General features: G+C 39.0%; 1 non-coding gene across 1 annotated transcript; it reads left to right on the top strand.

Moving 5' to 3' along the window:
• The first annotated feature begins 7,173 nt into the window (after positions 1-7,173).
• Positions 7,174-7,281, top strand: LOC112760844 (small nucleolar RNA R71). Its single transcript, XR_003181263.1, has one exon. It is a non-coding gene; the product is annotated as a small nucleolar RNA R71 (small nucleolar RNA).
• The last annotated feature ends 570 nt before the right edge of the window (positions 7,282-7,851 follow it).

Below are 7,851 nucleotides of genomic sequence, written 5' to 3'. Positions count from 1 at the left end.
TTCTTGAGTTATTAAACTTATCGTGATTGATTGTTATGTTTGCTAATTGAATTGAATTCTACTAACTCTAGTTTTTCCTTAGAAGTTGGCTAGGACTTGGGAATTCTAACTAGTTAGTTCACTTAACTTTCTCTTGCTTTCATAAGGGTTAACTAAGTGGGATTAACTTCAATTCTCATAAGAATAACTAGGATAGGACTTCCGAATTTTTATGCCTTGCCAAGAGTTTATTTTATAGTTATTTATTTATTTTACTTGTCATTTAAATTACTTGTTCCTTACTCTCAAAACCCCCCAATTTACAAAACTCATAACCAATAATAAGAACATACCTCCCTGCAGTTCTTTGAGAAGACGACCCGAGGTTTGAATACTTCGGTTATCAATTTTTAAGGGGCTTGTTACTTGTGACAACCAAAACGTTTGCAAGAAAGGACTTTTGTTGGTTTAGAAACTATACTTGCAACGGGAATTTATTCTGAATTCTAGACCACACAAAATTTCTCTCTTCAGTACTAAATCAATCATAACTTGAGCTACAGAGGTCCAAATGAGGCGGTTTCAGTTGCGTTGGAAAGCTAACATCTGGGGCTTCAAAATGATATAAAATTTACCATAGTTGCCTTGTTGTTAAGTGACGCGTACACGTGCATGACGCGTACGCGTGGATAGTGCGACAGACAAGCGACGCGTACGCGTGATGTACGTGTACGCGGGACATGCACCACGTGCAGAAATCGCAGAAGACACTGGGGGCGATTTTTGGGCTATTTTTGGCCCAGTTTTAAGCCCGAAAAACACATATTAGAGGTTGCAGAGTGGGGGAATCACATTCATTTATTCACACAATATTCATTCATATAATTTTAGGTTTTAGATGTAGTTTTCTAGAGAGAGAGGCTCTCTCCTCTTTCTAGGTTTTAGGATTATTCTTAGGTTTAGCTATTTTCAAAATTCAGATTTCTATCTTAGTTTAATTTAGTTTCTCTTCTATTTTTAATTGTTCTAGTATTCTAGTTTATTTATTTCCCTTGTTGATTACTCTATGTTGCTATTTTGGTTTAAGAATTCTCATGTTAGATTTGATTTTCTATTTAATGCAATTTGAGGTATTTCATGTTTATTGCTTCTTCTATTATTTGTTAGTCATTGATGTTTGCAATTGGTTGTTTGGATTTAATATTCCTTGCTAGTTTTCTATGTTTTTATGTTATGCCTTCCAAGTGTTTGATAGATTGCTTGATTGGATTTTAAGTTAGATTTTTATATTCTTGGCTTTGGTTGAGTAATTGGAGACTCTTGAGTTATCAAACTCCTTTGTTGATTGATAATTGAAAGTTGCTAGTTGATTTGGATCCCTCTAAAGCTAGTCTTTCCTTAGGAGTTGACTAGGACTTGAAGAATCAAATTGATTCATCCACTTGACTTTCCTTCATAGTTAGAGGTTAACTAAGTGGGAGCAATGGACAATTCTCATCACAATTGATAAGGATAATGGTGCACGAAATTGTGATCCTTAACAACGGCGCCAAAAACTTGGTGCTCTGAACGTAATTCACACACTTTGTCACAACTTCACACAGCTAACCAGCAAGTGCACTGGTCGATCCCACGGAGATTGTTGGCTTGAAGCAAGCTATGGTCACCTTGTAAATCTCAGTCAGGCGGATTCAAATGGTTATAGAGTTTTAATAATTAAAAGATAAATAAAACGTAAAATGGGATAGAGATACTTATGTAATTCATTGGTAATAATTTCAGATAAGCGTATAGAGATGCTTTCGTTCCTCCTGAACCTCTGCTTTCCTGCTGTCTTCATCCAATCATCCCCACTCCTTTCTATGGCAAGCTTTGTGTAGGGCATCACCGTTGTCAATGGCTACTTCCCATCCTCTCAGTGAAAATGGTCCAAGATGCGCTGTCACCGCACGGCTATTCATCTGTCGGTTCTCGATCATACTGGAATAGGATTCAGTAATCCTTTTGTGTCTGTCACTACGCCCACCACTCGCAAGTTTGAAGCTCGTCACAACCATCCCTTCCCAGATCCTACTCGAAATACTACAGACAAGGTTTAGACTTTTCGGACCTCAAGAATGGCCGCCAATAATTCTAGCCTATACCACGAAGACTCTGATCTCACGATCAGAAGGCTAAGAGATACACATTCAATCTTGTTTGCATGTAGAACGGAAGTGTTTGTCAGGCACGCGTTCATAAGTGAGAATGATGATGAGCGTCACATAATCATCACATTCATGATGTTTTTGTGTGCGAATGAATATCTTAGAGAAGAAATAGGCTTGAATTGAATAGAAAAACAGTAGTACTTTGCATTAATTCATGAGGAACAGCAAAGCTCCACACCTTAATCTATGGTGTGTAGAAACTCTACCGTTAAAAATACATAAGTGAAAATAGGGTAGACATGGCCGAGTGGCCAGCCTTCATGGAGGTCTAAAGATCTCAATTGATCAAAAGATGATCCAAAGATAAGATGTAAATACAATAGTAAAAATTTCTATATATACTAAACTAGTTACTAGGGTTTACAGAAATGAGTAAATGATGCAGAAATCCACTTCCGGGCCCACTTGGTGTGTGCTTGGACTGAGAATTAAAGCTTTCATGTGTAGAGGTCTTCTTTGGAGTTAAACGCCATTTTGTAACCTGTTTCTAGCGTTTAACTCTGCTTTGCAACCTGTTTCTGGCGTTTAACTCCAGAATAGGGCAGAGAACTGGCGTTGAATGCCAGTTTGCGTCATCTAAATTCGGGCAAAGTATGGACTATTATATATTTTTGGAAATCCCTGGATGTCTACTTTCCAACGCAATTGAGAGCGCGCTATTTGGATTTTTGTAGCTCCAAAAAAGCCACTTTGAGTGCAGGGAGGTCAGAATCCAACAGCATCTGCAGTCCTTCTTCAACCTCTGAATCTGATTTTTGCTCAAGTCCCTCAATTTCAGCCAGAAATTACCTGAAATCACAGAAAAACACACAAACTCATAGTAAAGTCCAAAAATGTGATTTTTATTTAAAAACTAATAAAAATATACTAAAAACTAACTAAATGATACTAAAAACTATGTAAAAACAATGCCAAAAAGCGTATAAATTATCCGCTCATCACAACACCAAACTTAAATTGTTGCTTGTCCCCAAGCAACTGAAAATCAAATAGGATAAAAGAAGAGAATATACTATAAATTCCAAAATATCAATGAAACTTAGCTCCAATCAGATGAGCGGGACTAGTAGCTTTTTGCCTCTTGAATAGTTTTGGCATCTCACTTTATCCCTTGAAGTTCAGAATGATTGGCATCTATAGGAACTTAGAATTCAGATAGTGTTATTGATTCTCTTAGTTCAGTATGTTGATTCTTGAACGCAGCTACTTTATGAGTCTTGGCCGTGGCCCTAAGCACTTTGTTTTTCAGTATTACCACCGGATACATAAATGCCACAGACACATAACTGGGTGAACCTTTTCAGATTGTGACTCAGCTTTGCTAAAGTCCCCAATTAGAGGTGGCCAGGGTTCTTAACCACACTCTTCTTTTTCTTTGGACCTCGACTTTAACCGCTCAGTCTCAAGTTTTCACTTGACACCTTCACGCCACAAGCACATGGTTAGGGACAGCTTGGTTTAGCCGCTTAGGCCAGGATTTTATTCCTTTAGGCCCTCCTATCCACTGATGCTCAAAGCCTTGGATCCTTTTTATTACCCTTGCCTTTTGGTTTTAAGGGCTATTGGTTTTTTGCTCTTGCCTTTTGGTTTAAAGAGCTCTTGGCTTTTTCTGCTTGCTTTTTCTTTTTCTTTCTCTCTTTTTTTTTCGCCAATTTTCTTTTCTCTTTTTTTTCGCAAGCTTTTCTCTATTCACTGCTTTTTCTTGCTTCAAGAATCAATTTTATGATTTTTTTAGATTATCAAATAACATGTCTCCTTTTTCATCATTCTTTCAAGAGCCAACATATTTAACATTCATAAACAACAATTTCAAAAGACATATGCACTGTTCAAGCATTCATTCAGAAAACAAAAAGTATTGTCACCACATCAAAAATAATTAAACCAGTTTCAAGGATGAATTCGAAACCATGTACTTCTTGTTCTTTTGTAATTAAAACATTTTTCATTTAAGAGAGGTGATGGATTCATAGGACATTCAAAACTTTAAGGCATAGACACTTAAATACTAATGATCATGTAATAAGACACAAACATAAACATAAAGCATAGTAAACGAAAAACAGGAAAATAAGAACAAGGAGATTAAGGAATGGGTCCACCTTAGTGAGGGTGACGTCTTCCTCTTCTTGAAGAACCAATGGTGCTCATGAGCTCCTCTATGTCTCTTCCTTGTGTTTGTTGCTCCTCCCTTAAAGCTCTTTGATTTTCTCTAATCTCATGGAGAATGATGGAGTGCTCTTGGTGTTCCATCCTTAGTTGTCCTATGTTGGAACTTAATTCTCCTAGGGAGGTGTTGACTTGCTCCCAATAGTTTTGTGGAGGAAAGTGCATCCCCTGAGGTATCTCAGGGATTTTATGGTGAGGAATTTCCTCATGCTCTTGTTGAGGTCCATGATCTCTTGTTTGCTCCATCCTTTTCTTAGTGATGGGCTTGTCCTCTTCAATGAGGATGTCTCTTGGCCACAACTTCATAGAAGTGGTCTTGATGGACCTTTGAGATGAATCTCTCCATCTCCCATGACTCAGAGGTGGAAACAATTGCCTTTCCTTTCTTCTTTCTTGAGGTTTCTCTGGCCTTAGGTGCCATTAATGGTTATGGAAAAACAAAAAGCAATGCTTTTACCATACCAAACTTATAAGGTTTGCTCGTCCTCGAGCAAAAGAAGAAAGAAAGGAGGAGAAAAAAAAGAAATTGGAGGGGATGGAGAGGGTGAGTGGTTCGGCTAAGGGAGAATTAGGTGGTTATGATGTGTAAAAAGGAAAAAGTGATGGTTTGAATTTGAGTGGGTGGGTGTAGGTGGGTTGTATGATGGTTTTGGAGGAGTAATAGAAGTGATTGGTGGAGGTTATTTTAGGGAAGAGTGTTATGGAACGGTGTGAAGAAGAGAGAAAAAGAAGTGGGGTAGGTGGGGATCCTGTGGGGTCCACAGATCCAGAGGGGTCAAGGACTTAGCATCCCTGCTCTATTTAGGCGTGCAAAAATGCCCTTAGAGTGCAATCCTGGCATTTAACGCCAGACTGCTGCTTATTTCTGGCGTTAAACGCCAACTCCATGCTCTGTTCTGGCGTTAAACGCTAGTCTGGTGCTTCTTACTGGCGTTTAAACGCCAGTAAGTTCTTCCTCCAGGGTGAGCTATTTTTCATTCTGTTTTTCATTTTATTTTTTATTTTTCAGTAGTTTTTGTGACTTCACATGATCATCAACCTAATAAAACATGAAATAACAATAAAAATAAAATAGATATAATTAAATAACATTGGGTTGCCTCCCAACAAGCGCTTCTTTAATGTCGATAGCTTGACAGTGAGCTCTCATGGAGCCTCACAAATGTTCAGAGCATTGTTGGAACCTCCCAACACCAAACATAGAGTTTGGTTGTGGCCTCCCAACACCAAACTTAGAGTTTGACTGTGGAGGCTTTGGTTGACTCTACAGTGAGAAAAGCTTTTCATGCTTCCTCTCCATGGTTACAGAAGGAGATTCTTGAGTTTTAAACACAAGGTTGTCCTCATTCAGTTGGAAGACCAACTCTCCTCTGTCCACATCAATCACAGCTCTTGCTGTGGCTAGGAAGGGTCTTCCAAGGATGATGGATTCATCCTCATCCTTCCCAGTGTCTAGGATTATGAAATCAGCAGGGATGTAAAGGCCTTCAACCTTTACTAACACGTCCTCTACTTGTCCATAAGCCTGTTTTCTTGAGTTGTCTGCCATCTCTAAAGAGATTCTGGCAGCTTGCACCTCAAAGATCCCAAGTTTCTCCATTACAAAGAGTGGCATTAAGTTTATTCCTGACCCCAGGTCACACATAGCCTTCTCAAAGGTCATGGTGGCTATGTTACAGGGAATTAGGAATTTACCAGGATCCTGTTTCTTTTGAGGTAATTTCTGCCTATCCAATGCATTTAGTTCATTGGTGAGTAAGGGAGGTTCATCTTTCCAAGTCTCATTATCAAATAGCTTGGCATTCAGCTTCATGATTGCTCCAAGGTATTTAGCAACTTGCTCTTCAGTAATGTCTTCATCCTCTTCAGAGGAAGAATACTCATCAGAGCTCATGAAGGGCAGAAGGAGGTTTAATGGAATCTCTATGGTCTCTAGATGAGCCTCAGATTCCTTTGGTTCCTCAAAGGGAAACTCCTTATTGGTTACTGAGCGTCCCAGGAGGTCTTCCTCACTAGGATTTACGTTCTCCTTCTCCTTTTTGGGTTCGGCCACACCAAGTAAAGTAATGGCCTTGCACTCTCTTTTTGGATTCTCTTCTGTATTACTTGGGAGAGTATTAGGAGGGATTTCAATGACTCTTTTACTTAGCTGGCCCACTTGTGCCTCCAAATTTCTAATGGAGGATCTTGTTTCATTCATGAAACTTAAAGTGGCCTTAGATAGCAAAGACTATATTTGCTAAGCTAGATGGATTCTGCTCAGAATTCTCTGTCTGTTGCTGAGTGGATAATGGAAAAGGCTTGCTATTGCTAAACCTGTTTCTTCCACCATTATTAAAGCCTTATTGAGGCTTTTGTTGATCCTTCCATGAGAAATTTGGATGATTTCTCCTTTGAGGAATTATAGGTGTTTCCATAGGGTTCACCCATGTAATTCACCTCTGCTATTATAGGGTTCTCAGGATCATAAGCTTCTTCTTCAGAAGATGCCTCTTGAGTACTGTTGGATGTAGCTTGCAATCCATTCAGACTCTTGAGAAATCATATTGACTTGCTGAGTCAATATTTTGTTCTGAGCCAATATGGCATTCAGAGTATCAATTTCAAGAACTCCCTTCCTCTGAGGCATCCCATTACTCACAGGATTCCTTTCAGAAGTGTACATGAACTGGTTATTTGCAACCATGTCAATGAGTTCCTGAGCTTCTGTAGGCATTTTCTTTAGGTGAATGGATCCACCTACAGAATGGTCCAATGACATCTTTGATAATTCAGACAGACCATCATAGAATATATCCAGGATGGTCCATTCTGAAAGCATGTCAGAAGGACACTTTTTGGTCAGTTGTTTATATCTCTCCCAAGCTTCATAGAGGGATTCACCTTCTTTCTGTTTGAAGTTTTGAACATCCACTCTAAGCTTGATAAGCTTTTGAGGAGGAAAGAACTTGGCTAAGAAAGCCGTGACCAGCTTATCCCAAGAGTTTAGGCTATCTTTAGGTTGAGAGTCCAACCATATTCTAGCTCTGTCTCTTACAGCAAACGGGAAAAGCATAAGCCTGTAGACCTCGGAGTCAACCCCATTGGTCTTAACAGTATCACAGATCTACAAGAATTCAGTTAAGAACTGAAAAGGATCTTCTGATGGAAGTCCATGAAACTTGCAGTTCTGTTGCATCAGAGAAACTAATTGAGGCTTTAGCTCAAAATTGTTTGCTCCAATGGCAGGGATTGAGATGCTTCTTCCATGTAAATTGGAATTTGGTGCAGTAAAGTCACCAAGCATCTTCCTTGCATTGTTATTATTTTCGGCCATGTCTCCTTCTTTTTCGAAAATTTCTGTCAGATTTTCTCCAGAGAGTTGTGCTTTAGCTTCCCTTAGCTTCCTCTTCAGAGTCCTTTAAGGTTCAGGATCAGCTTTAACAAGAATGTTCTTATCCTTGTTCCTGCTCATATGAAAAAGAAGAAAACAAAAAGTAAATATGGAATCCTC

The sequence above is a fragment of the Arachis hypogaea genome, chromosome 16 (assembly GCF_003086295.3).
Source record: "Arachis hypogaea cultivar Tifrunner chromosome 16, arahy.Tifrunner.gnm2.J5K5, whole genome shotgun sequence".
In the NCBI taxonomy this organism is placed as follows: Eukaryota; Viridiplantae; Streptophyta; class Magnoliopsida; order Fabales; family Fabaceae; genus Arachis; species Arachis hypogaea.
The sequence above is the reverse complement of the archived record's forward strand: the minus strand, read 5'-3'. Positions and strand labels throughout refer to the sequence as shown.